Genomic DNA, 13,630 nt, shown 5'->3' with positions numbered 1-13,630 from the left:
TGTATTTGGTGACAAGAAGACTAAGCCACCTAACATCATAAGGCTGAGGGGGGATAAATGAATATTAGAACACATTTCTCACATCTGCATTGAGGTCACTGAACTCAGTGGGAAAGTTTCTTTTTTAGAGTGGGCATAGGACTGTTCTAGTAAAGGTATTCAAAACCAGACAGTTGCAACAGGAGGTTGAACATTATGAATAAAATAAACCTTTAACCTGTGCTGAGGAGATGTATGTGAAACTTATTAAAGACACAAATACTCAATGTACTCTTTGACTAAATACGTAAGCGTGAACTGAGGAGGTATTGTTTTTTTTCATCCATAACTTCCTAGAATAAGGAAGGTTGATATGTAGGGCAAAGAATGCTGGTTTCATAAGAAACATGAAAGATTGTATTTTAAAAACCAATAGTAGTTCAGAAGATTGTTTGAAATGGTGAATAACTAACTTAACTGAACTCCATGATACATTGCAGAGGCTTAAAGAGAAATGATGTTTGGGACAGTGACATCCTGGTCTCCAAGCTGATAAAATATGGGTTTAATGGACCAACAATTCAAGTGGATAAAGAACTGGCTTGATGGCCGCACCCAACGAGTGGCTGTCAATGGGTCCATGTCCAAGTGGAGGCCAGTGACAAGTGGAGTCCCTCAAGGATCAGTACTGGGACCGGTCTTGTTTAACATCTTCATCAGTGACATGGACAGTGGCATAGAGTGCACCCTCAGCAAGTTTGCTGACAACACCAAGCTGTGTGGGGTGGCTGACATGCTGGAGGGAAGGGATGCCATCCAGAGGGACCTTGACAGGCTGGAGAGGTGGGCCCATGCCAACCTCATGAAGTTCAACAAGACCAAGTGCAAGGTCTTCCATGTGGGTCAGGGCAATCCCAAGAACCGATATACACTGGGCAGTGACTGGCTTGAGAGCAGCCCTGAAGAAAAGGACTTGAGGGTGCTGGTGGATGAGAGGCTCAACATGAGCCGTCAGTGTGCACTAGCAGCCCAGAAAGCCAATCGTATCCTGGGCTGCATCAGGAGAAGCGTGGCCAGCAGGTTGAGGGAGGTGAGTCTCCCCCTCTACGCCACTCCCGTGAGACCCCACCTGGAGTACTACGTCCAGTTCTGGAGCCCCTACTACAAGAGAGATATGGACGTGCTGGAACGTGTCCAAAGAAGGGCTATGAGAATGACTAGAGGGCTGGAGCACCTCTCTTATGAGGTCAGACTGAGAGAGTTAGGGTTCAGTCTGGAGGAAAGAAGGCTCCAGGGAGACCTTATAGTGGCCTACCAGTATCTTAAGGGGGCCTACAGGAAAGCTGGTGAGGGACTTTTTAGGATGTCAGGTAATGGTAGGACTAGAGGGAATGGATTAAAACTAGAGATGGGTCGATTCAGATTGGACATTAAGAAGAAGTTCTTCACCATGAGGGTGGTGAGACACTGGAACAGGTTGCCCAGAGAGGTGGTGGAAGCCCCATCCCTGGAAGTTTTTAAGGCCAGGCTGGATGGGGCTCTGAGCAACCTGATCTAGTGGGAGGTGTCCCTGCCCATGGCGGGGGGGTTGGAACTAGATGATCTTTAAGGTCCCTCCAACCCTAACAATTCTATGATTCTATAAGAACTCTTCTGTGAGTGCACAGAAATTTTGATCACTTAAATACGACCAAGATTGAGTAAAATAGCAAGGTTGTTTTCCTTTATTTATATATCGCAGTGACTTTTGCTGGAGTCATATTGATCTAGTGGAAACAAATACAATAAGGAACTGGAGATGATTCAGAAAGCAACTAGACTGATACAAGTATTTTGAAAACCATGAGTTGCAGATTAAGCAACAAAAAGTTGAACTCAGCCAGTATTATTAAAATAAATTAGTTTAAAATAGATAAAGGTATAAGCTAAGGTTCTTATTCTCAGTCCTTTTTCTGAAGTCAGAGAGAATTGGGCAATAGCTAAATAGAATAGGCCCTTACTCTACTTCCAGTAATGAGTTGTAAAATTTTTCAAGTGCTAGAGTCTTTCTTCTTCTTACTTCCTCTACATCATTAACTCAAGATATTTACAAACAAAAATAGGTAATTTTGAATGTGATCTAAACTGAGCCTCAAAGCCACAAGATCTTCTAACTGAAATGCTTGTCCTTACCAGCTCATAAACCTAAAGCACTTGCCATACTATTCCTGACACATTTCCCAGCAAAGCAATATACTGACATGTTACAAAAGAAGACTTAGATGAAACAATAGATGTTTGGATATTTCTGCATGCTTTTAATATACTGCCCTGACACATTCTCCACTGAAATGTCTAAAAATAAAAAAGGTAGCTTCCTTCAAAATACACATGCTAGCATTTGTACTCTTGTTGCTTGGATTCCATTGTCTCTGATCCACTTCCTTCAATATCTGTAAATTAACATTAATTCAGGCTAAATTTCTGGAAGTTTTCAATAGGCATATGCCAGTCAAGACAAATTGGGGTGATGGTACTCCCTTAGTGAGCAGCTTTCTGAGTAAATTTATTCATAGTAAGAGATAATGTCTGGACCAAGGTCAGGAAATCTAAATCTCCACAGAAATAGCTGTGTGCAGACAGCTGAGGAAATAATTATATCTGAATTTAAAAAAAAGAGAAATGGACTGAGGTCAATAATTATTTCAATTCTTTAACCCTAGAGAATTATTGCAGGCCTGGATAATGCTGGAAACTCATTAAAGGCCTAAAGGATTTCACTCCCATCTGAATTTCTGTTTGAAAATAACAACAGTGATGTTGTAGCAAATATGCCCTGGAGTTCACCTGTACATATTGGATCCAAGAATGTTATAACTGTGTGGGCAGAAATGTAAAAAGTGCCAATAACACAGACAGAAATGCGCGTGCCAGCCCGCAGGGCTTGCCTAGGAAGTTGAAGGAGATTGTGGAGTTGAAATATAGGGGTTAAAGAGGCATGGAGCATATAATGAGTTCATTTTACATACATGCACACACACACACATAGAGCATTTACTATCTAAGGATTTCTGAATGCTTTGCAAAGGCAGAGCTTTCCTTGTCAGCCCGTGCAGAGCCCGCTGTTGCAAACCAACAAACAAAAACCCAAAAGAAAGCCTAGGAGGATATGGTTTATGAAACTTTTTCAGAGCCCGAACTATAAAGAAACTGACATGCAGCCAGTAAAAATACAGCTCTAATTTGTAAAGGAAGTAATCAGTACAAATGAAGAGCAGATAAAAAGAAATTACCATCATAAGGGAGCAGGCAGAAATGAAGAAATGAAAATTCCTGGAATGTCTCCAACAGAGTTTGGTTCTCATGTTATTTTACTTATTAGAGACAATTAGGAGAGATTTGTCTGTTGCTATGAGTCCCTTTTAGATTAGATTAGAAGACCAAAAAGTTTTAATGTGTTGGCCCTTTCGTGCCCTTGGGGAAAAAAAGAAAACAACCCATGGGAATGCTAATGGTGGGTAAAGTCTCTGAAAGGTTTCAAATTAGCTATTTGCTCCTCTGTCCGCTCCCCTCTCCTTTCCCCTTTTCTCTTCTCCAGTAAGTTTGCATCTGTACCTGTACAATTTCACCTGGGAAACTGGCAGGAAGTCTGTGAGAAATCATGAGTTCTCATGAAATGCCGTTAACTCCTTGATTTCTGGTAATATTCGTACCTCTGTTTGCAACGGTAAGTGGAAGTAGGCAGTTTGTAGAGGAAGTAGAAATGAGGCCCTTTTAACAGCAACTAAATCATATTGACTGTCCTATCTGTTACACCCACACATCACTAAGTGCTCTCAAAGGCTGTAATCTGCAATGACAAAGATGGAAAATAGACCATTCGCTTGAAGAATTGAAGTGGCCTTGACTTCTTTTGGCGATGTTTTCTTGACAGTGTGTTAAATTAGCAACAGCAAATCCGTATCAAAGATATAGGCAGCTGTCCTGCATTTGCTTCACGCAGTAAAATTTCCTGCAGGGACCTTCACTGAAGAGTCTAAGGGTTTGTGAACACCCAGGTATTAGCATTTGCAGAAAATGTTGCCTAAAGGGCAAGTTACCACTTGTCAGTTATCATTTATCTCAGAAGTGGAAGCCAGGACTCTGCAACTGGGGAAAAGGAGAGATTTATGGAAAAGGAGGGTCCAAGAATTGTCAGAATTAGACGAAAGTTCTTCCTAATGTAGCAAGAACACCTTGAAACTAATATGAGCTCAGATTAACAACCAGCACTGTAACAGAGCCAGGTCTGGAGTTATGAGCTGTAGCTATTCAATGCCAGCAGAGATCAGGCAGGGGAATTCTGCATCAGCTGTTAATTGTGCATGCAGAGGTATTAGTGAGAAATGAATCTCTGCAGTAGCTTAGCCAGGACAAAAGGGATAGCAAGGACCTCTGCATCAGCAGAATTATGACGTTCTCTTACAATGTTACTAAATATAAGCATGGAAAAGAAGGAGCAAAAAGAGAGCTCTCACGATGTATTAGAACAACCCAGAATCCTAACAATAATGAAGTCTTGTCTTCCCCCACTCTAAGGCATTTTACATTTCTTTTGCCATTTCTTAGAGGGTGTTTTCTTTCAATATAAGGCTAATCTGGAGAGGCTGTTTTATGTTTAACAACGATATGTCAAAATGAATAAAGTGAAAATCCGATGGTCGCCAAGGCTCCTGGCCTGACCGCAGTGATACCTTCACCAGTAGGGTTCAGTGTTTCAGATGTGACCTCAGCAGCAGGGATTTGTCCTTCTGACCCCACCTCATTCCTCCGTGCTGCCCAGTGGAGCTCGTCCCGCCCTGCTCGAGGCTGGCTGTACTTTGGCCCTTGGCAGGTCTTCTCTGCAGGCTCCAGAGGTCAGTGAGGCATCGGGCTTGACTGAATCACAAAACATCCAGGGAGAGAGATCTTTGTGTGTGCAACCAGATTATTCTCAACAAAACCTGGGTTATATAGGCAAAATATGACCATTTTGTACTTAGCTACAGGTTCAGACTTCGCTAGTCATCTGTCAGTCTCTGAAAGTATAAATTCCATTCAACTAACTTACAAAAGCTTTGTGAAATAGCATAGTCTGGCATCACCGTCCTTAAGGAGCTCTTTGAGAGCTGGATTTCAGCAAAACAATCAGAAATAGCTTTACATTCTTCCTATTCATCCCAGAAGCTACAGGAACTATTTTTGCTCTTTTGAAAGCATGTAATAACTTTGTTCAGCTACCTATAAAAATGCTGATTTTTCCTCTTCTATATGTTTTTTGTTGGTTTGTTGTGGGGTTTTTTTTAATAGACATGGCGAAATAAGCATCATTGAAAGACTTTTTTAAAGCACGTACTCAAGAAGAAGCTACATATTGTTTAGGATATAACAGGCTTACCCAGAGTCTGTCTTGGTCCGTTCTTGCAGTGAGAATTTTGAGAGCTGCCTGTGCAACTGATGAGACTCGTGCATCTCTCGAGGCTTCCAATCCAAAATACTAGCAAAATGCTGATAAAATGGCTTTGTTGTCATTTCATACCAACATACTCACAGGAGGGGAGAGATAAAGCATAAGGCAGGAAAAAACCAAAATTGGTATTTTCAGACGAAGGACTCAGTCCTGGTTCCTATCTTGTCTGTTATGTCCTTGTCAGTTGGCACAAAGCAACAGAGGAAATATCAGAAGATCTAGTTGCCAGGGATATCCCCAATTACAACCTTCAGATGCATTAAGCAGCAGTATGTCATACACATTTTCTCAGCCCTCCTCTAGTCCCGGGCTTTGGCAGCTGGGGTACAAGAGCTGCAGCTGCTTTTTCTCTCAGGAGAACTCTTGACAGCTAGCGTCACCTTTACGTGTCATTTCAAATTGAACAAAGTTTTATCTGTGTGACAATTTACACCTTAGTTGCCAACACGTAAGGAAAGTTAAAAGACGGTGACAATCTCACAGAATTAGGTCCCCGATTGCATATGGAGTTTTAATTCCCTCTGCTGTTACTGCACATTTCTGATTCTTTGTGAAGTCACAAAGGAGATAATGCCAATGCACCTTTCTCCTCTCTTCCAGAATCAGTTTCTAGCAACAGCAATACCGTAGAGGAAAAACATATACTAAGAAACATCATATATAAACAAAACCAGATTCAAATACTGTTTTAGCTTCTATGGACTTGCCAGTGCATATTGGACAGCTGTGCATACTTCCGTACATAATGGCCAACTGAATCTAATCTAATACAGCAAATAAGTCTAGTTGCAGAACAAATCCTGCTGTCCTAATAACACACAGAGATACTAATAGAGTTTCCACTTGTGAAATTGCTTTTTCAAAAAGCATATGGTTCAATTTGGCTCTACAGCTTTTATTCCTTTAAGTGTCAGCAATTTGCTGAAAATATTATTATTAGTTATAATTTATTTATTACCTCCCTCAAAAATTCCTAACAATATTTTTTGAACTCTGCCATTACATTTAGAAACACTACTGAGCCTGGCGATTGACAAAACTGTGTCATAATAAGTTGGATGTATGCTGCCTGTGGTTTTAACATAGCAGCAATGTCATTATTTTGTCTTATAACTTTAAGGGAAAATTGGCCTCTTTGCTAAATCACAAAGCACATATAGTTATGCAGACAATACGTTTTATACACTAATACATATAGAAATTATATTAAAAGAGTGTTCAATTTTCAGTGTCAAATCAGCAAATGTTAGAGGCTGCCAGAATTAAGCCGTCCAGACGAAGCAATGTTTTGGCAGGGAAGGTTCCTGTGTCCTGGTCTAATCTGATACTAACACAACGTAAAGAAAATTATAATTTCTTTTCTTGAAGCTTTCTGCTCTGCTTCCTCTGTACTCTGGACACTTTTCATGATCACATAGTTAAAAACTGAATAATGATTTGAAATTTGGGGAAATAATTTTGTTTATAATAGAAGTTTTTACTCTAGCATTTCCAAACTTGTCTGTGCTACTTGCCAAGACTGATTCCTTTTCCTTTTTTTTAGGAAAAAGGGATTCCTATGTTAAAAGTCTTAGACCCACAACAGATGTAATAACCACCTGAGCTAAAGACTATTTAATAGCAGTAGAGACTATTTCCTATGAGCAGGTCTCTGTGGATGGGTAGTAGCATCCTGAGTACTTCCACTGAGTCTGCAGGCTGACTAAAAGTTAGCTCACTTGCCTCCAGAAACCCAATGTCTCTGTGGGAATTCTGCTAAAGTCTCTTTTGCTCGTCTATCCAGACCAGTTCAGAATCCCCGGGCACACATGGGTGCAATACGTGCCTCGTGGACATCTCCTGACCTCTAGGAGCCCAGGAGAGGGAGACGATCTAAATGTCTGAGCAACGGGGTGCACAACCAGGACGGAACCAGCTGGTGAACTTGGGGAATCAGGTATTTTGTGTTGAATTTTTAGCATAGAGGGAAGCAATTTGAGAATTTCACAGGCAGCAAATCACATGTGTATATCTGCCATGAAGTCTAACCAGGGCTATTAATGGAAATGGTAGAATTGCTAACAATGAAACAGAAAAGTCACAAGTCTTTCATATCGGTGTTTTATACATCGTCTGCATCTGGAACAAGGCAGGCTGACGTGTTTGCACTATAGTAAAAACTTGAAGCTAGGATTCCTGGTCCCTCCCAATGCCCAGATCTCCCAGCACTTTAAGGAGACTGCAGCAAAAGGGGAAAGTAACCTTGTCAGCCAAGGAGAAGATTGAGGAGGCGGAAGGGAGCTAGTCCTCACTGGAACAGCACCAAAATCCCCTTCCTCAATGTCTCGCAAACTTAAAGCTCTTGTTATAACAAGGTAAAGAGTTTTACATCTTTTGCAAATCAATCATAATTATAGCGTGTGAAGAAAACAGAGCTGCTATACGCTGAATCTGATCTCAGTGTGACTCCGAGCTGGGAAAGAGCCTGCTGCAGCTGTTCCACTGCATTAGAGCCATCAGCTTCACCTCATTAGGAGAAGCGTTCACCTTCCTATGAGATCCCTGCTGCATAACCTCTTGCCCTGCCACTGAGACAGACACGGTATGAGCAGTGTCACTTAACCCCTTGCATTCCCAGCTGCACCCAAACGTAGGGAAAAGAAAGACACAGGAACAGCTACAAGAACAGCTTCTTGGCAGTACTGGTGTCTGGGTGCAAAAAAATATAACTTTATGTAGGAAAATATGCATGATGCCACTTTGTGCCTCTCTGTCTGACAGACCAGCATCTGGTGGAGCACCATGTGGTACACCAACAAACACCAAGCAGTCACCCTGGCAGTGACAATGTATTAAGAAAAGAAAGAACTAATTTAACTCTTTAGTCACCTTAGAGCAGTCTAATGTCACATAAGAAATCCACTTTGTATTTTCTGAGAAAAGAGGAGAGCAAGCAGTGCCTCCTTATATTTAATTAGACACCTTTTTCACCAGTCATATGTGGTTTTCTTTATTGTACAGAGTTTTTTTAAGCAATTTTCCTTTCCAAAACAAATGTACAAACATAGTACGTGTATAGTATCGACATAAGGTGTATGAACTACTCTGAACTTTTAATAAAGTTCTATCTAAAACTCTTCAAGAGCTGCGGTCAGAAATGTGCACGTGCTTAGTCATAGAGATGAGTTCCTACGTACACCTCAGGAAGGTTAAAAAACACAAATTGTGTTCATAAATATCTGGAGTTTGTATGAACTAAGGCTGGATTCCAACAAAGGTGAAATCCTATTTTATGGAGTTTATTGGTTGAGGGGGGCTGTGGGTTTTTGTGTTATTTTTCAAAGCAATATTTGACCTCTTGTAAACTTTACTAGGCTAGTGTTTATAGACTGGTGGAGCTGCCTTTACTCTCAATTACTTTATTATTTTTAGGACTTTTTGTGAAAAAGAGTAATACGATCAGGGCCCCGACTCTCCTTTCATGTTATACAATCTTTACTAAGGAGCAACCTCCCGCACTCCAAAGTCACTCTGTTAAGGAAATGAGACTCTTCAAAAGGCTCTGAGCTTCCCTGGTGTTCAGTTCACTCACTGCCTTTGAACGTGAACATGTTCCAACACAACAAACGTGTTTTGGTGTCCCCTATTCACAAAAGGGCAGAGAAGGAAGGTTATGGAGGAAATCGTGTGATGGACTTCTCCAGGCTCTTTTATCTCTGAACATGTGCCACCCACGTTAAGCCTGAGTCCAACAAAGGTAGAGCCATGTCCTCTTTCTCCACAGGGCATTACAGGAGCTTTGATCCTTTGCCCATAACTGGTTGGAACTGGGATCTGCACCTCACTAAAACTCTTTGCTGCTGTAAACACAGCAGGAAATCTCTTTCCTATTGCCAAGCCTTCCCCTTTTAGGGAAGTCCTGTTGGAAAAGGGACAGCTGTAGGCTGCGAGAGTAGGTATGTTGCACTGTTGCTGGGAGGCGATAGGCCCAAATGGAGCCAGACCACAGGACTGGGTTTCTCCAGGTGCATACATCATTCCTACAAGGCATTTTATAAACTGCATAAAAGGGTCAGGTAGTGGTGTGTCTGCGTATGTCTTGTGGTGAAAACCAAGTTGTCCGTGATTTAGAAGGAAAAGCTAAAGGAAAAGCTGGGACACTATGAGAAAGAGAAGCAGTTTCAAGCAATCTTATCAGAGGGAATATCCTATTATATAGATTTTGCTTTAAGCTTTTGCTATTTCGTGTATTTTCCTAGCGGCCATAAACTCTGCATATATCCTCTGGTCTGTGCTATCAGAAAGGAACATATTTCCTTCTCATCTATCCCATGAGAATTGACAGGGGAGGCGAGATGGGTTGGCTGCTTGCTTGGATCCCACAGAAGAAATTCTGGATGAATTTTCCACGGCCTTCTATGAGCTCTGAGGCTGGTCCCATTGTCAGTAAACAGTCGGAGAAGAACAAGAGCACAGCCTAACCCAAATGTGGGGCTGTTTTGCAGGATAATTCAAGCTCTCCAAATGCTTTCTGTTCCTTTCCTTTAGTGATGTTATAAAAAGAAGGAAGTATCCAAAAAGCAGCTTCCATAGTGAAGCAGTGTCTGATAAGATGGAGCAAATGAGAACACCCAAGAGGGCTAGTCAAGCGTGAACTTGGGTAATGAAGACTACATCTCCACGCACATTTGGATCTGGAGCAGCAGCATACAGATCCTCCATGTCAATTCCCTTTGCAAACCTGTTTTGGTACATACCAGGTAGATTCCTTCTAAATCAACCGAAACTGATATTCCACTCTGTTCTGTTTTCCAACCCTTAACAGGTTACTTAGTATCCAAGCTAAAGGACATTCAGACCAGATAGCACAGGTGGAAGGATTTTTTTCCCAGACCAAAAAAAAAAAACCCCAGAACTTCACTGACCAAAAATACAGTGGTCTCAGCACCAACTAATTCATTCGTTTTGGGCTAAATTGGTTGCTAATGTGGACATACTGTGAGTGAACCGCCAGCAGCCTTCTCTCACACAGATCTCAGCAGCAGAATTTGATGCTCTTAATGTTTATATCCCCCTTCTTACACACATTTTTCCATGGTGATGGCTAATGAAGTAGACCATTCTTGACAGCAAGAATGCATGTGAACATGCTGGAAAACAGTGTACGCACTTTATGCTACACGAGAGGATACAGAAAAAGGTGACATTTTTGGAAACTGAATTTCAAAGGATGTGGGAATAACACAGACCATCTGTGTAGTCACTTTTTTTTTTCTGTTGAAAACATGAAATTTACAAACAGGAAAAAGTTATCTGGCCCAGCATGTCTGCTTTTCTTGGTTTACCTTAATCCCACTTTCCTGTCTTTTTGCTCTATGACTTGACCCCTTTTGTGCTCAAGAAGGAAATCTGAGGCTCTCTTGAACTCATTTACACTTCTTAGCCTCAGCCTTCCCTTCTATTATTTATTCCATATGTTCAGACCCCTTTCAATGAAACAGTTCTTCCTGAGTTTCCTCAGTTCAGTTTACGTTGCCATCAGCTTTTGTCTTCTTCATGTGAGTAATTTTGCAGATTAAAAATGCTGGGTTTTGCAAATATAAAGTTTCATATTAACCAACACAGTGAGGATTTTTTTGTTATTAAAGCAGGGGAAATAGTAACAGCGATAATGTGGAATCTTAACAACATTTTTAGGTTTGTTTTTTTTTTTTTTCAAAGGAGGGCAGTGAAGAAATAGAAGCACAAATTTCTGACATTTTTACAAATTCCTATCATTTCCTGAATTAGCATCTATCAGAGTTATCATAAGGAAATTTAGATTTCTAAAAATCAGGTGTCTAAGTCTGGGCTCACCACAGTGAGTTCCCTTGGCTAATGGACAGAACGGTTTATAGGACCCATTATAGACATAGTTTACTAGGAAATGAATTGCCCTACAGGTGCTTATGTGTCTCCGTTGTTCACAAAAGAAACCTATGGAGTCTTATTCAGAGTTAGGTACCTAATTTGAGATGACTTAATTACAGCTGATGAATTCCACACCGTGTGTCCACTGCTCCACAATAAATATAAGGTAATTTGAAATAACAGGATTGAGACATGTAGGTTTTCATTGTGACTCCCCATTCATTACCTTATCCACTGGACCACTAAGCCAGAAAATGTAACTACTATAAAAGCAACAACAACTGAAGAAGCTTCAGTTTCAGTTTCATTAAATATTGCTGAAGAAGTCAGGCGTGTGACTTCTCCCTGCTGGGTAACATGGTGAATCTAAATCCAAAGATGTGCAGCCACTGACTGAGAAATGTGGCTGACAAGAAGAGCAAGCAGCTGTTAGCTCATAAACATTTTGAGGCTGTTGCAAAAAGAAGGTATGAGTCCTCAGTAAATTCTGCGACTCTTTGAGGGGCTCAGATGCTGAGCTCTGTGTGGGATGAAGGGTTTTGGTAGGAATGTCAGACTTAGGGCAAGACAAGACTTTCGTCAAAGGATGTGGAAGGCAAGGAAAACAAAAAGACAGACCGCCCTTCTCTATATGCTGATGTAGCTAGTGACTTGGGGACGCAAAATTACATTACAAAGTAAGAGTTGTTGAAGTATCACTCACATAAAGAGTATTTCCGTTGCCCTTTCTCCTGGGTAGGGACCCCCTAGATGCAGAAATAGAGTAGGAGGAGAAAAAACATTTTGCAGTCACAGTAAGTATTGAGCACCTCTCAGGTTCATATCCAATACTTTGTTCCAAATACTTCTGCATTGGTCATTTTTTGTCCTTAATATTATTCTGAAAGTCCTACTAATAATTTTTCTCATTTATGTCTGTATTTTGGGAAAAACTTGATAAATAAAAAAACCTTACATGACCATTTCCACTGAATTGAATAACTTTGGTTGTATGAGTCGCTTTTGCAAAGGATTTAGGAATGCACTTATTGTGACTCCACACACATATGGATGTGCGGAGTGTCATGTACCTCACCTCATCCCAGGAGAATGATTGATTCATTTGTAATGAGTGGTGGGAAGCAGGAGATAGACCAGTTTGTCAGATTGTTGCTGGGCTGCCTCTCAGTCATGCTGGTGAAACACCTCACTAGGGTAGGACGGAGATTTGGCTCGGTCTAATTCTACTTTTTCATTGCATTTTCCACAGACGCCTTCTGAGAAGAGCTTTGTCCTCTCCTTATGCTCGGCACTGTAAGCTAGAAAAGTCCTAGCAAACTGTATCATTCTCACGGGTGTGATCCAACTCTCCTTTACGCTCTGCAGTGTCATTTAGGTCCAGAATAGACAGAAATTAAACAGTGCTGGAGAAATATTTGCAGGACTGGCTCAAAATTTATGTAAGTAATGTACTATAAAATATGTATTTTAATATTTGGTCTATTTACCACTTAGGCCAAGAAATATACAAAAAAAATTGGCTCAGTTAAACACTCGGAGTTTGCCAAAATACAAGCCTATTTCATGTCCAAAAGTATGGACACCCTTGGGGAGCTAGGTAAATGTGCATAAATCAAAATGAGAGGCCATTATTGCAGAGAAAACAGTGGCGAGAAACACTGTGCATAGAACTGGGACAGTTCTTGGCAGGTATTATATTTAATAACAATGCTTTCAGTCGAGAAATGTATGTTTTAGGCTCTTGGCCCTGCACACTGCATCTAACATAAGTGATATGTTATTAAACTGGATTTCTGTTTTATTGGACTGTAAAGTTTGTTCAGAAAACAGTTCAAACTGAGCATGCTTCCTTTCCTTGCTTGTGACTAGCTTTAGGGTCATATGCCAGCATAGCCATGGAGGCCAATATTTAATGTGTCATTTTGATACTTTTATAGAGAGGGGAAACTATATGTAATTTACATGAATTCTTAGTTTCTACTGCAAGCTGTAAAAAGAAAAAAAAAAGGAGAGATTATTATCTTGGGTTGGTTTTGGTTTTTTGGTTTTTTTTGTTTGTGGGTATGTTTGCCAGATTGTAGTAATGCATATGGGCTATGGAGGGAAAAACTTCACAGCTTGAAAAAAGGCAGCATCTGAGTGCATTTTATTCCCCCCTCAAAAGCAAACAGTTTTCACAGTTAACCCCACTGCTCTGTTTATACATCAAGTAAAATGTGGAGAGTACACACAGTTGTTCTCATTAATTTTTGATAAGCAATAGCAACCTAAAAAATTACTCCATGGTTTATGCAT

Source organism: Chroicocephalus ridibundus, chromosome 2, assembly GCF_963924245.1.
Source record: "Chroicocephalus ridibundus chromosome 2, bChrRid1.1, whole genome shotgun sequence".
NCBI lineage: Eukaryota > Metazoa > Chordata > Aves > Charadriiformes > Laridae > Chroicocephalus > Chroicocephalus ridibundus.
The sequence above is the reverse complement of the archived record's forward strand: the minus strand, read 5'-3'. Positions refer to the sequence as shown.